This window comes from Cherax quadricarinatus, chromosome 42 (assembly GCF_038502225.1).
Source record: "Cherax quadricarinatus isolate ZL_2023a chromosome 42, ASM3850222v1, whole genome shotgun sequence".
NCBI lineage: Eukaryota > Metazoa > Arthropoda > Malacostraca > Decapoda > Parastacidae > Cherax > Cherax quadricarinatus.
This window is the reverse complement of record NC_091333.1, coordinates 19,782,172-19,800,239: the sequence shown is the minus strand read 5'-3', so window position 1 is coordinate 19,800,239 and position 18,068 is coordinate 19,782,172. Positions and strand designations below refer to the sequence as shown.

At 39.3% G+C, this 18,068-nt stretch overlaps 1 protein-coding gene across 2 annotated transcripts in view; it reads left to right on the top strand.

Moving 5' to 3' along the window:
• LOC128695541 (cyclin-dependent kinase 12) overlaps nucleotides 1–18,068 on the top strand; it is a 495,961-nt gene that overhangs the window by 39,101 nt on the left and 438,792 nt on the right. The window lies entirely within an intron of this gene.

Genomic DNA, 18,068 nt, shown 5'->3' with positions numbered 1-18,068 from the left:
CGCAATGGTCGGTGAAGTGGCAGATGCAGTTTAATATTGACAAATGCAAAGTTCTAAATGTTGGACAGTTAAATAACCATGCCACATATAAACTAAATAATGTAGATCTTAATACTACTGATTGCGGAAAGGATTTAGGAGTTCTGGTTAGCAGTAATCTAAAACCAAGACAACAGTGCATTAGTGTTCGCAATAAAGCTAACAGAATTCTTGGCTTAATATCTAGAAGTATAAATAATAGAAGTCCTCAGGTTGTTCTTCAACTCTATATATCCTTGGTTAGGCCTCATTTAGACTATACTGCTCAGTTCTGGTCACCGTATTACAGAATGGATAAAAACACTCTGGAAAACGTACAGAGGAGGATGACAAAGATGATCCCATGTATCAGAAATCTTCCCTGTGAGGATAGACTGAGAACCCTGAATCTGCACTCTCTCGAAAGGCGTAGAATTAGGGGGGATATGATCGAGGTGTATTAATGGAAAACAGGAATAAATAAAGGGGATGTAAATAGCGTGCTGAAAATTTCCAGTCAAGACAGGACTCGCAGCAATGGTTTCAAGTTGGAAAAATTCAGATTCAGGAAGGATATAGGAAAGCACTGGTTTGGTAATAGAGTTGTGGATGAGTGGAACAAACTCCCGAGTACAGTTATTCAGGCTAAAACGTGTAGTTTTAAAAATAGGTTAGATAAATACATGAGTGGGTGTGGGTGGGTGTGAGTTGGACCTGACTAGCTTGTGCTGCTGGGTCTGGTGCAGTGCTCCATCCTTGAGTGGAGATGACCAGACTGGTTGGGTCATTGGGCTAATCCGGGGAAGTCATTGGTCTAATCCGGGGGGGTCATTGGTCTAATCCGGGGGGGACATGGACCTGCTTCGCATGGGTCAGTAGGCCTGTTGCAGTGTTCCTTCTTTCTTATGTTCTTATGTTCTTAATAGATGGACACAACAGTGTGGTAGATGGACACAAGAGAGTCATAGATGGACACAACAGTGTAATAGATGGACACAACAGTGTGATAGATGGACACAACAGGGTCATAGATGGAGACAACAGTATGATAGATTGACACAGTAGTGCGATGGAGGCAACAGTGCAATAGATGGAGAAAACAGTGTAATAGATGGAGACAACAGTGTAATAGATGGACATAACAGTGTGATAGAAGTAGACAACACTGTGATAGATGGACACAACAGTGTAATAGATGGACACAACAGTGTGATAGATGGATACAACAGTGTGGTAGATGGATACAACAGTGTAATAAATTGACACAACAGTGTGATATATGGACACAACAGTGTAATAGATGGATACAACAGTGTAATACATGGACGCAACAGTATGATAGATGGATACTGCAGTGTAATGGATACAACAGTGTAATAGATGGATACAACAGTGTAATAGATGGATACAACAGTGTAATAGATGGATACAACAGTGTAATAGATGGATACAACAGTGTAATAGATGGATACAACAGTGTGACAGATGGATACAACAGTGTAATAGATGGATACAACAGTGTGATAGATGGATACAACAGTTTGATAGATGGATACAACAGTGTAATAGATGGAGACAACAGTGTAATAGATTTATACAATAGTGTAATAGATGGAGACAACAGTGTAATAGATGGAGATAACTGTGTAATAGATGGATACAACAGTGTAATAGATGGATACAACAGTGTAACAGATGGATACAACGGTGTAATAGATGGATACAACAGTGTAATAGATGGATACAACAGTGTAATAGATGGATACAACAGTGTAACAGATGGATACAACAGTGTAATAGATGGATACAACAGTGTAATAGATGGATACAACAGTGTAATAGATGGATACAACAGTGTAATAGATGGATACAACAGTGTAATAGATGGATACAACAGTGTAATAGATGGATACAACAGTGTAATAGATGGATACAACAGTGTAATAGATGGATACAACAGTGTAATAGATGGATACAACAGTGTAATAGATGGATACAGCAGTGTAATAGATGCATACAACAGTGTAATAGATGGATACAACAGTGTAATAGATGGATACAACAGTGTAATAGATGGATACAACAGTGTAATAGATGGATACAACAGTGTAATAGATGGATACAACAGTGTAATAGATGGATACAACAGTGTAATAGATGGATACAGCAGTGTAATAGATGGATACAACAGTGTAATAGATGGATACAACAGTGTAATAGATGGATACAACAGTGTAATAGATGGATACAACAGTGTAATAGATGGATACAACAGTGTAATAGATGGATACAACAGTGTAATAGATGGATACAACAGTGTAATAGATGGATACAACAGTGTAATAGATGGATACAACAGTGTAATAGATGGATACAACAGTGTAATAGATGGATACAACAGTGTAATAGATGGATACAACAGTGTAATAGATGGATACAACAGTGTAACAGATGGATACAACAGTGTAATAGATGGATACAACAGTGTAATAGATGGATACAACAGTGTAATAGATGGATACAACAGTGTAATAGATGGATACAACAGTGTAATAGATGGATACAACAGTGTAATAGATGGATACAACAGTGTAATAGATGGATACAACAGTGTAATAGATGGATACAACAGTGTAATAGATGCATACAACAGTGTAATAGATGGAGACAACAGTGTAATAGATGGATACAACAGTGTAATAGATGGATACAACAGTGTAACAGATGGATACAACAGTGTAATAGATGGATACAACAGTGTAACAGATGGATACAGCAGTGTAATAGATGGATACAGCAGTGTAATAGATGGATACAACAGTGTAATAGATGGATACAACAGTGCAATAGATGGATACAACAGTGTAATAGATGGATACAACAGTGTAATAGATGGATACAGCAGTGTAATAGATGGATACAGCAGTGTAATAGATGGATACAACAGTGTAATAGATGGATACAACAGTGTAATAGATGGATACAGCAGTGTAATAGATGGATACAGCAGTGTAATAGATGGATACAACAGTGTAATAGATGGATACAACAGTGTAATAGATGGATACAACAGTGTAATAGATGGATACAACAGTGTAATAGATGGATACAACAGTGTAATAGATGGATACAACAGTGTAATAGATGGATACAACAGTGTAATAGATGGATACAACAGTGTAATAGATGGATACAACAGTGTAATAGATGGATACAACAGTGTAATAGATGGATACAGCAGTGTAATAGATGCATACAACAGTGTAATAGATGGATACAACAGTGTAATAGATGGATACAACAGTGTAATAGATGGATACAACAGTGTAATAGATGGATACAGCAGTGTAATAGATGGATACAACAGTGTAATAGATGCATACAACAGTGTAATAGATGGATACAACAGTGTAATAGATGGATACAACAGTGTAATAGATGGATACAGCAGTGTAATAGATGGATACAACAGTGTAATAGATGGATACAACAGTGTAATAGATGGATACAACAGTGTAATAGATGGATACAACAGTGTAATAGATGGATACAGCAGTGTAATAGATGGATACAACAGTGTAATAGATGGATACAACAGTGTAATAGATGGATACAGCAGTGTAATAGATGGATACAACAGTGTAATAGATGGATACAACAGTGTAATAGATGGATACAACAGTGTAATAGATACAACAGTGTAATAGATGTGGATACAACAGTGTAATAGATGGATACAACAGTGTAATAGATGGATACAACAGTGTAACAGATGATACAGCAGTGTAATAGATGGATACAGCAGTGTAATAGATGGATACAGCAGTGTAATAGATGGATACAACAGTGTAATAGATGGATACAACAGTGTAATAGATGGATACAACAGTGTAATAGATGATACAACAGTGTAACAGATGGATACAACAGTGTAATAGATGGATACAGCAGTGTAATAGATGGATACAGCAGTGTAATAGATGGATACAACAGTGTAACAGATGGATACAACAGTGTAATAGATGGATACAACAGTGTAACAGATGGATACAGCAGTGTAACAGATGGATACAACAGTGTAATAGATGGATACAACAGTGTAACAGATGGATACAGCAGTGTAATAGATGGATACAGCAGTGTAATAGATGGATACAACAGTGTAATAGATGGATACAACAGTGTAATAGATGGATACAACAGTGTAACAGATGGATACAACAGTGTAATAGATGGATACAACAGTGTAATAGATGGATACAACAGTGTAATAGATGGATACAACAGTGTAATGGATACAACAGTGTAATAGATGGATACAACAGTGTAATAGATGGATACAACAGTGTAATAGATGGATACAACAGTGTAATAGATGGATACAACAGTGTGACAGATGGATACAACAGTGTAATAGATGGATACAACAGTGTAATAGATGGATACAACAGTGTAATAGATGGATACAACAGTGTAATAGATGGATACAGCAGTGTAATAGATCATCGTCAGTGTCAACACTGGTGATTCTACTTACAAAAAGTTTGGTATTTAATATTATGTTTAATATTATGTTTAATATTAAGTTTAATATTGTGTTTAATATTATGTTTAATATTATGTTTAATATTGTGTTTAATATTATGTTTAATATTGTGTTTAATATTGTGTTTAATATTATGTTTAATATTGTGTTTAATATTATGTTTAATATTGTGTTTAATATTATGTTTAATATGTTTAATATTATGTTTAATATTGTGTTTAATATTGTGTTTAATATTGTGTTTAATATTATGTTTAATATTGTGTTTAATATTGTGTTTAATATTGTGTTTAATATTATGTTTAATATTTAATATTATGTTTAATATTATGTTTAATATTGTGTTTAATATTATGTTTAATATTGTGTTTAATATTATGTTTAATATTATGTTTAATATTGTGTTTAATATTATGTTTAATATTATGTTTAATATTGTGTTTAATATTATGTTTAATATTGTGTTTAATATTATGTTTAATATTATGTTTAATATTGTGTTTAATATTGTGTTTAATATTGTGTTTAATATTATGTTTAATATTGTGTTTAATATTATGTTTAATATTATGTTTAATATTGTGTTTAATATTGTGTTTAATATTATGTTTAATATTGTGTTTAATATTATGTTTAATATTGTGTTTAATATTGTGTTTAATATTATGTTTAATATTGTGTTTAATATTATGTTTAATATTGTGTTTAATATTGTGTTTAATATTATGTTTAATATTGTGTTTAATATTATGTTTAATATTGTGTTTAATATTATGTTTAATATTGTGTTTAATATTGTGTTTAATATTGTGTTTAATATTATGTTTAATATTGTGTTTAATATTGTGTTTAATATTGTGTTTAATATTATGTTTAATATTATGTTTAATATTGTGTTTAATATTGTGTTTAATATTGTGTTTAATATTATGTTTAATATTGTGTTTAATATTGTGTTTAATATTATGTTTAATATTATGTTTAATATTGTGTTTAATATTGTGTTTAATATTATGTTTAATATTATGTTTAATATTGTGTTTAATATTGTGTTTAATATTATGTTTAATATTATGTTTAATATTATGTTTACACAATATTTTATCACTTTTAATATGGAAATGTTGTAGTATTAATTTATAAGAACATAAGAAAGAAGGAACACTGCAACAGTCCTACTGGCCCATGCGAGGCAGGTCCACTTCTCGTACCGGCTTAAGCCAACGCCCTAACCTAGACAGGTCAAGTCTCATTCACTTAAGGAAGGAGCACGACATCTGACCTAGTAGCACAAGCTAGTCAGGTCCAACTCACACCCACCCACACTCACTCATGTATTTATCTAACCTATTTTTAAAACTACACAACGTTTTAGCCTCAATAACTGTACTCGGGAGTTTGTTCCACTCATCCACAACTCTATTACCAAACCAGTACTTTCCTATATCCTTCCTGAACCTGAATTTTTCCAATTTGAAACCACTGCTACGAGTCCTGTCTATGCTAGATATTTTTAGTACACTATTTACATCCCCTTTATTTATTCCTGTTTTCCATTTATACACCTCGATCATATCCCCCCTAATTCTACGCCTTTCCAGAGAGTGCAGATTCAGGGCCCTCAGTCTATCCTCATAGGGAAGATTTCTGATATATGGAATCAACTTTGGCATCCTCCTTTGTAAGTTTTCCAGAGTATTTATATTCATTCTTTAATACGGTGACCAGAACTGAGCAGCATAGTCTAAATATAGATATATAGAGTTGAAGAACAACCTGAGGACTTCTATTATCTATGCTTCTTGATATAAAGCCAAGAATTCTGTTAGCTTTATTGCGAACACTTATGCACTGTTGTCTCGATTTCAGGTTACTGCTAACCAGAACTCCTAAATCTTTTTTTGCAATCAGTAGTATTAAGATCTACATTATTTAGTTTATATATGGCATGGTTATTGTCCTGTCCAACATTTATTATTATAATAAAAAAGCGCTAAATCTACAAGGTTCATACAGTGCTACTGGGCAGGGAAGGATGCAGGGGTATTGGGTATCAAGAGGGAGAGCGAAGATTATTAGGTCATGGAGTGCTGCGGGGCAGTGGTAGAGGGTAGCAAGAGACTGAGGTAGAAAGGGCTGTGAGGAGTACTAGAGAGATCATTATCAAAGTTTGTGCAGTAAATCAGTTGCTGTTAAAAAGTCAATGAGAGAGTCTGGGTTAAAGGAGGATCCATCAGCAAGAAGAGAAGGTAAAGTAAGGGCAGTAGAACAGTGACTACGTCGGAGGTAAATTCTGCAGGTAAATTCTGTATGCTTGTTGATAGAGCAGACAGTCCAACAGAATATGGCTGACAGAAACTGGAATCTGACAATTCTCAGAGTGGAAAAGGGAGCCTCTCCATGAGATACCCGCGAGTAAGACGAGTGTGGCCGATGCGAAGACGGGAGATAATAGTCTCCCAACCTCGACACTGATAAGAAGACTCAGAATCCTTTACTCGGTTTAACAGAATGTAGTTTATTATGGAGCAGATCAGACCAAAGTTTGCCAACGGGTGCTAAAGTGAGTAGCAATTACAGCAAAATAGTCAGTGAATGGAACACCTCTATATGAAACTGGGAGGTCATGTACTGCTGACCGCGCAGCAGTGTCTGCCTGTTCATTGCCCTATACGTCAAGATGACTGGGGACCCAACAAAAAAATTATCTTTGAGCTTGCTAGAGATACGGCATAACCAAAGTTGGAAACAAAGAACAATGGGATGATAAGATAAGATAAGATAAGATAAGATTTCGTTCGGATTTTTAACTCCGGAGGGTTAGCCACCCAGGATAACCCAAGAAAGTCAGTGCGTCATCGAGGACTGTCTAACTTATTTCCATTGGGGTCCTTAATCTTGTCCCCCAGGATGCGACCCACACCAGTCGACTAACACCCAGGTACCTATTTGCTGCTAGGTGAACAGGACAATAGGTGTAAGGAAACGTGTCGAAATGTTTCCACCCGCCGGGAATCGAACCCGGGCCCTCCGTGTGTGAAGCGGGAGCTTTAGCCACCAGGCCTGTAAAGCACTAAGGGAGTCTGAAACGACCACAAATGGTGACACAGGCATAGATGCAATACGGATAAGTGCTATGACAATAACATACAATTCAGCCATAAAACTGCTAGCCGGGGATAATAAATACCCTCGCACGACTCTGTCCAGAAACAGTGTTGTGAATCCGACGCCGTCAGAAGACTTGGAACCATCGGTATACACTGCAATGGCATGAGAATGAGATCGGCAGTGGTTAAGAAAAAGAGCGAGAAGCCACCATAGGCAGCTGGGCTTTCGTGCACGACAGTGGGAAAGAACAGACACAAACCGTTGCAACTTCCCAAGGGGGTAGGAAACAGTGAGATACTACATGAACATTGAAAGTGGTAACTGAAGAGACAAGAGCGAATGTAGGCGAAGAGAAAAGAGACGGAGTAAACAGGGAAGACGAACATATAAAGATACAGATTTATACGCCTTCCAGGTCATTATTATATTATTTAACCTTGGTGCTGGTGAGGGGCTCTTGATCCAAGATTTGGACTTATCTTCCCCTTGGATCAGATTTGAATGCCGTCCATTCCACAGGCGCTATATGATCCCTTCGAGTTTAGTGTTTTTATCTTATTAAAAAAGTAACAATTGTGAAGGTCATCAATCCTCAATGGTTGATGCCTCGTGTAAAATGGATGGAATGTGTTATGGGCCTAGGCTGTGTATGTGTAGGCGCAAATTTTGTTGGATTCTGTATATTAACTGGAAAATGTATCTGCCGGTCGGCTTTAAACATGTGTGTGCACTTAAGTACACTAAACATGTGTGTGCACTTAAGTACACTAACATGTGTGTGCACTTAGGTACACTAACATGTGTGTGCACTTAAGTACACTAAACATGTGTGTGCACTTAAGTACACTAACATGTGTGTGCACTTAGGTACACTAACATGTGTGTGCACTTAAGTACACTAACATGTATGTGCACTTAAGTACACTAACAAGTGTGTGCACTTAAGTACACTAAAATGTGTGTGCACTTAAGTACACTAACATGTGTGTGCACTTAGGTACACTAACATGTGTGTGCACTTAAGTACACTAACATGTGTGTGCACTTAAGCACACTAACATGTGTGTGCACTTAAGTACACTAACATGTGCGTGCACTTAAGTACACTAACATGTGTGTGCACGTAAGTACACTAACATGTATGTGCACTTAAGTACACTAACATGTGTGTGCACTTAAGTACACTAACATGTATGTGCACTTAAGTACACTAACAAGTGTGTGCACTTAAGTACACTAACATGTGTGTGCACTTAAGTACACTAACATGTGTGTGCACTTAGGTACACTAACATGTGTGTGCACTTAGGTACACTAACATGTGTGTGCACTTAAGTACACTAACATGTGTGTGCACTTAGGTACACTAACATGTGTGTGCACTTAAGTACACTAACATGTGTGTGCACTTAGGTACACTAACATGTGTGTGCACTTAAGCAAACTAACATGTGTGTGCACTTAAGTACACTAACATGTGTGTGCACTTAAGCACACTAACATGTGTGTGCACTTAAGTACACTAACATGTGTGTGCACTTAAGCACACTAACATGTGTGTGCACTTAAGTACACTAACATGTGTGTGCACTTAAGTACACTAACATGTGTGTGCACTTAGGTACACTAACATGTGTGTGCACTTAAGTACACTAACATGTGTGTGCACTTAAGTACACTAACATGTGTGTGCACTTAAGCACACTAACGTGCGTGCACTTAAGTACACTAACATGTGTGTGCACTTAAGTACACTAACATGTGTGTGCACTTAGGTACACTAACATGTGTGTGCACTTAAGTACACTAACATGTGTGTGCACTTAGGTACACTAACATGTGTGTGCACTTAAGTACACTAACGTGTGTGCACTTAAGTACACTAACATGTGTGTGCACTTAGGTACACTAACATGTGTGTGCACTTAGGTACACTAACATATGTGTGCACTTAAGTACACTAGCATGTGTGTGCACTTAGGTACACTAACATGTGTGTGCACTTAAGTACACTAAAATGTGTGTACACTTAAGTACACTAACATCTGTGTGCACTTAGGTACACTAACATGTGTGTGCACTTAAGTACACTAACATGTGTGTGCACTTAGGTACACTAACATGTGTGTGCACTTAAGCACACTAACATGTGTGTGCACTTAAGTACACTAACATGTGTGTGCACTTAAGTACACTAACATGTGTGTGCACTTAAGTACACTAACATGTGTGTGCACTTAAGCACACTAACATGTGTGTGCACTTAAGTACACTAACATGTGTGTGCACTGAAGCACACTAACATGTGTGTGCACTTAAGTACACTAACATGTGTGTGCACTTAAGTACACTAACATGTGTGTGCACTTAGGTACACTAACATGTGTATGCACTTAAGTACGCTAATATATGTGTGCACTTAAGTACACTAACATGTGTATGCACTTAGGTACACTAACATGTGTGTGCACCTAGGTACACTAACATGTGTATGCACCTAGGTACACTAACATGTGTATGCACCTAGGTACACTAACATGTGTGTGCACCTAAATACACTAACATATGTATGCACCTAGGTACACTAACATGTGTGTGCACCTAGGTACACTAACATGTGTGTGCACCTAGGTGCACTAACATGTGTGTGCACCTAGGTACACTAACATGTGTATGCACCTAGGTACACTATCATGTGTATGCACCTAGGTACACTAACATGTGTATGCTCCTAGGTACACTAACATGTGTGTGCACCTAGGTACACTAACATGTGTATGCACCTAGGTACACTAACATGTGTGTGCACCTAGGTACACTAACATGTGTGTGCACATAGGTACACTAACATGTGTGTGCACCTAGGTACACTAACATGTGTATGCACCTAGGTACACTAACATGTGTATGCACCTAGGTACACTAACATGTGTATGCACCTAGGTAAACTAACATGTGTGTGCACCTAGGTACACTAACATGTGTATGCACCTAGGTACACTAACATGTGTGTGCACCTAGGTACACTAACATGTGTATGCACCTAGGTACATTAACATGTGTATGCACCTAGGTACACTAACATGTGTGTGCACCTAGGTACACTAACATGTGTGTGCACCTAGGTACACTAACATGTGTGTGCACCTAGGTACACTAACATGTGTATGCACCTAGGTACACTAACGTGTGTATGCACCTAGGTACACTAACATGTGTATGCACCTAGGTACACTAAAATGTGTGTGCACCTAGGTGCACTAACATGTGTATGCACCTAGGTACACTAACATGTGTATGTACCTAGGTACACTAACATGTGTATGCACCTAGGTACACTAACATGTGTGTGCACCTAGGTACACTAACATGTGTGTGCACCTAGGTACACTAACATGTGTGTACACCTAGGTACACTAACATGTGTATGCACCTAGGTATACTAACATGTGTATGCACCTAGGTACACTAACATGTGTATGCACCTAAGTACACTAACATGTGTATGCACCTAGGTACACTAACATGTGTGTGCACCTAGGTATACTAACATGTGTGTGCACCTAGGTACACCAACATGTGTATGCACCTAGGTATACTAACATGTGTATGCACCTAGGTACACTAACATGTGTATGCACCTAAGTACACTAACATGTGTGTGCACCTAGGTACACTAACATGTGTGTGCACCTAGGTACACTAACATGTGTGTGCACCTAGGTACACTAACATGTGTATGCACCTAGGTACACTAACATGTGTGTGCACCTAGGTACACTAACATGTGTGTGCACCTAGGTACACTAACATGTGTATGCACCTAGGTACACTAACATGTGTATACACCTAAGTACACTAACATGTGTATGCACCTAGGTACACTAACATGTGTATGCACCTAGGTACACTAACATGTGTGTGCACCTAGGTACACTAACGTGTGTGCACCTAAGTACACTAACATGTGTGCACCTAGGTACACTAACATGTGTATGCACCTAGGTACACTAACATGTGTGTGCACCTAGGTACACTAACATGTGTATGCACCTAGGTACACTAACATGTGTATGCACCTAGGTACACTAACATGTGTATGCACCTAGGTACACTAACATGTGTGTGCACCTAGGTACACTAACATGTGTGTGCACCTAGGTACACTAACATGTGTATGCACCTAGGTACACTAACATGTGTGTGCACCTAGGTACACTAACATGTGTGTGCACCTAGGTACACTAACATGTGTATGCACCTAGGTACACTAACATGTGTATGCACCTAGGTACACTAACATGTGTATGCACCTAGGTACACTAACATGTGTATGCACCTAGGTACACTAACATGTGTGTGCACCTAGGTACACTAACATGTGTGTGCACCTAGGTACACTAACATGTGTATGCACCTAGGTACACTAACATGTGTGTGCACCTAGGTACACTAACATGTGTATGCACCTAGGTACACTAACATGTGTATGCACCTAGGTACACTAACATGTGTATGCACCTAGGTACACTAACATGTGTATGCACCTAGGTACACTAACATGTGTATGCACCTAGGTACACTAACATGTGTATGCACCTAGGTACACTAACATGTGTATGCACCTAACATGTGTGTGCACCTAGGTACACTAACATGTGTATGCACCTAGGTACACTAACATGTGTATGCACCTAGGTACACTAACATGTGTATGCACCTAGGTACACTAACATGTGTATGCACCTAGGTACACTAACATGTGTGTGCACCTAGGTACACTAACATGTGTATGCACCTAGGTACACTAACATGTGTGTGGCCCTAGGTACACTAACATGTGTATGCACCTAGGTACACTAACATGTGTGTGCACCTAGGCACACTAACATGTGTGTGCACCTAGGTACACTAACATGTGTATGCACCTAGGTACACTAACATGTGTGTGCACCTAGGTACACTAACATGTGTATGCACCTAGGTACACTAACATGTGTATGCACCTAGGTACACTAACATGTGTATGCACCTAGGTACACTAACATGTGTATGCACCTAGGTACACTAACATGTGTGTGCACCTAGGTACACTAACATGTGTATGCACCTAGGTACACTAACATGTGTATGCACCTAGGTACACTAACATGTGTATGCACCTAGGTACACTAACATGTGTGTGCACCTAGGTACACTAACATGTATGCACCTAGGTACACTAACATGTGTGTGCACCTAGGTACACTAACATGTGTGTGCACCTAGGTACACTAACATGTGTGTGCACCTAGGTACACTAACATGTGTGTGCACCTAGGTACACTAACATGTGTGTGCACCTAGGTACACTAACATGTGTGTGCACCTAGGTACACTAACATGTGTGTGCACCTAGGTACACTAACATGTGTATGCACCTAGGTACACTAACATGTGTATGCACCTAGGTACACTAACATGTGTATGCACCTAGGTACACTAACATGTGTATGCACCTAGGTACACTAACATGTGTATGCACCTAGGTACACTAACATGTGTGTGCACCTAGGTACACTAACATGTGTATGCACCTAGGTACACTAACATGTGTGCACCTAGGTACACTAACATGTGTATGCACCTAGGTACACTAACATGTGTATGCACCTAGGTACACTAACATGTGTATGCACCTAGGTACACTAACATGTGTATGCACCTAGGTACACTAACATGTGTATGCACCTAGGTACACTAACATGTGTATGCACCTAGGTACACTAACATGTGTATGCACCTAGGTACACTAACATGTGTGCACCTAGGTACACTAACATGTGTATGCACCTAGGTACACTAACATGTGTGCACCTAGGTACACTAACATGTGTATGCACCTAGGTACACTAACATGTGTATGCACCTAGGCACACTAACATGTGTGCACCTAGGTACACTAACATGTGTATGCACCTAGGTACACTAACATGTGTATGCACCTAGGTACACTAACATGTGTATGCACCTAGGTACACTAACATGTGTATGCACCTAGGTACACTAACATGTGTATGCACCTAGGTACACTAACATGTGTATGCACCTAGCACTAACATGTGTATGCACCTAGGTACACTAACATGTGTATGCACCTAGGTACACTAACATGTGTATGCACCTAGGTACACTAACATGTGTATGCACCTAGGTACACTAACATGTGTATGCACCTAGGTACACTAACATGTGTGCACCTAGGTACACTAACATGTGTATGCACCTAGGTACACTAACATGTGTGCACCTAGGTACACTAACATGTGTATGCACCTAGGTACACTAACATGTGTATGCACCTAGGTACACTAACATGTGTATGCACCTAGGTACACTAACATGTGTATGCACCTAGGTACACTAACATGTGTATGCACCTAGGTACACTAACATGTGTATGCACCTAGGTACACTAACATGTGTATGCACCTAGGTACACTAACATGTGTATGCACCTAGGTACACTAACATGTGTATGCACCTAGGTACACTAACATGTGTATGCACCTAGGTACACTAACATGTGTGCACCTAGGTACACTAACATGTGTGTGCACCTAGGTACACTAACATGTGTGTGCACCTAGGTACACTAACATGTGTATGCACCTAGGTACACTAACATGTGTATGCACCTAGGCACACTAACATGTGTGCACCTAGGTACACTAACATGTGTATCCACCTAGGTACACTAACATGTGTATGCACCTAGGTACACTAACATGTGTATGCACCTAGGTACACTAACATGTGTATGCACCTAGGTACACTAACATGTGTATGCACCTAGGTACACTAACATGTGTATGCACCTAGGTACACTAACATGTGTGCACCTAGGTACACTAACATGTGTATGCACCTAGGTACACTAACATGTGTGCACCTAGGTACACTAACATGTGTATGCACCTAGGTACACTAACATGTGTGCACCTAGGTACACTAACATGTATGCACCTAGGTACACTAACATGTATGCACCTAGGTACACTAACATGTGTATGCACCTAGGCACACTAACATGTGTGCACCTAGGTACACTAACATGTGTATGCACCTAGGTACACTAACATGTGTATGCACCTAGGCACACTAACATGTGTGCACCTAGGTACACTAACATGTGTATGCACCTAGGTACACTAACATGTGTGCACCTAGGTACACTAACATGTATGCACCTAGGTACACTAACATGTGTGCACCTAGGTACACTAACATGTATGCACCTAGGTACACTAACATGTATGCACCTAGGTACACTAACATGTGTGTGCACCTAGGTACACTAACATGTGTGCACCTAGGTACACTAAACTTACATAAACGCTGCTCGGTCTTTGGGAAAGGTTTACACTGAAGTTTTATTTGTCTCGGAAGAATTTGTAAAAACTGTAATATTGCTTTTTATGTGATAATTTCTGAGTGTTGCATCTGATTACCTTCAAGTTTTCTATGATGGTAACTTGACAACACAACATCTGAGCGACTTGAAGCTTAATGTGCTTGTGTAGTTGAGGATGTTGGTGTCTTTGGTCCTTCTGAAATATCCGAACTACTTTTGGTCTGTGTTTGTCCTAATTTACCATTTTATGGAACAAATTTGGATAGTTTCCATATAATGACTTGTGAACGTCTCTTCTGATTTCCTTCAAATATTCAACCTTAATATTTAACTGCGTTATCAACTTACGCCACACTCATCCAACTAGGTATATTTATACACCATAGATAGGCTAGCATGGATCCCACTGTGACTACGCAGTGGTCACAGTGGCCTCATGAAAGTATGATCGAGGTTTTTTGATATAGTGTCAGGGAGGCCATGAAGTCACGTGATTCCTGTGTTGTGAGGTAAGTTGACTTAGCCTGGTTGAGCATCATGTATGCCAGTGTTTTTTTGAAGTTTTGTAGCTTCCAGTAATATGTTGCAGGGTGTCGATGAAGCTTCCAGGCACTTTCCATGCCTGGAAGCTCGTCTTCAGTGAGCTTGGATTCAGTGAAAGCGAGCTGCGCCTAAATTTAAATTCATCTCTTGTCCCGTTGAATTTCTGTGAAGGGCACAGGCGTTCCTCGACCCTGTTACAGGCACCTCCATGTGAAGGGCAGACATTCCTCGTCCCTGTTATAGGCGCCTCCATGTAAAGGACACAGGCGTTCCTCGTCCCTGTTACAGGCGCCTCCATATGAAGAACACAGGCGTTCCTCGACCCTCTTACAGGCGCCTCCATGTTCACTCAGGCGATCAGAATAGATCTCTGTCTGTTTCCACTATATATTTCTTGGGACAGTGTTCACAGGGGATGGTGAAGACTCCTCCCATACTGGTTAGAGATGTGGGATTTCCATTCGTAGTGACGCCCTTGATGGAGGATTTAGTCATACAGGATGCGTTAATGGTGCTTCTAGCAAACACTTCGCGGGTATTCATGGCAACATCTTCACGCGGGAACACTAAAAACTATTTAGAGAAGTGTTCCGTAGGGGATTTGTTGAGTCTAGCTTGTTCCCTGAGAGCCTTCGCATGAACAAAGAGGGAAATTAAGAACGTGCGAAGGCTTGTGTTATGTAGGTACATTCCTCTTGAAGGAAACAATGGCTGGAGATGCAAATAGCTGTTAAGAAAAAGGTTGTTGCTGTCGGGAGGCAGCAACAACCTTCTCCTCAAAGTTGATAGAAAACCCACTATGACGGACAGCAGCACTAAAAGAGGTGTCCTTATTGCTTGTTTCCTCTCGCTGTCTGGCTCCAGCCATTAGTTTTAGGGTGCGGATTTTCGTGTGAGTGCGCATGCGTGTGTGCGCGTCTGTGTATGCATGTGCACGTGAGTGTACGAGTGTGCATGTTCACGTACGTATACGTACTCACCTATTTATGTTTGCAGAAGTTGAGTGAGCTCCTGGCCCCGCGCCTGTCCTGCTCGCTACTACTACTATTAATAACAATATCTGTATTTCTACAAGTACATGTACAAGGTATACAGTCCTAGCTGACATCAATGACATACTACCATATAGAAAACCCCTGGTTACGCTGAACATTTTCTCGCAAATTAGGTCAGTTTTGTCGTAGGATGCGACCCACACCAGTCGACTAACACCCAGGTACCCATTTTACTGATGAGGAACATAGACAACCCGTGTAAGGAAACACGCCCAATGTTTCTGTCTTCTCCGGGAATCGAACCCGAACCCTCGCCGTGTGAAGCGAGAACTTTAACCTCCAGTCCACGGTTCACTCTCCTGGCTGGGTGATTCCTTTCATATTTAATTCTTAAAATTGTATATTTCCTCTTCTAATATTTCGCTTTCTAGGTTCACTTCCTGACCACTCAAAAGCTAAGCAAGTGTTTCCTGACATCCCTTTTACTAGTCTGTATATTTAACTTCCAGTTGTGACCTCATGTTCTAGGGACTCGTCTCTCAGAAAGACTCGGCCTGTCCACTCTGTCAATTCCTCTCAGTATTTTGCACGTCGTAATCATGTCAGCTCTGGCTTTTGTGTTCTTTAGTGTCGTCAGGTTTAATGCCTCATGTCTCGCCTCACACCTAATATCTCTCGGCTCTGGGACTAGTAACACTCCAAAATTTTTCACTTTTTCCAGTTTCTTAAGATATTTTATCAAATAGTTGTACCACACTGGCACTACAATAGTTGTTCCATACTGGCACTACAATAGTTGTTCCATACTGGCACTACAATAGTTGTTCCATACTGGCACTACAATAGTTGTTCCATACTGGCACTACAATAGTTGTTCCATACTGGCAATACAATAGTTGTTCCATACTGGCACTACAATAGTTGTTCCATACTGGCACTACAATAGTTGTTCCATACTGGCACTACAATAGTTGTTCCATACTGGCACTACAATAGTTGTCCCATACTGGCACTACAATAGTTGTTCCATACTGGCACTACAATAGTTGTTCCATACTGGCACTACAATAGTTGTTCCATACTGGCACTACAATAGTTGTTCCATACTGGCAATACAATAGTTGTTCCATACTGGCAATACAATAGTTGTTCCATACTGGCACTACAATAGTTGTTCCATACTGGCACTACAATAGTTGTTCCATACTGGCACTACAATAGTTGTTCCATACTGGCACTACAATAGTTGTTCCATACTGGCACTACAATAGTTGTTCCATGCTGGCAATTCAATAGTTGTTCCATACTGGCACTACAATAGTTGTTCCATACTGGCACTACAATAGTTGTTCCATACTGGCACTACAATAGTTGTTCCATACTGGCACTACAATAGTTGTTCCATACTGGCACTACAATAGTTGTTCCATACTGGCACTACAATAGTTGTTCCATACTGGCA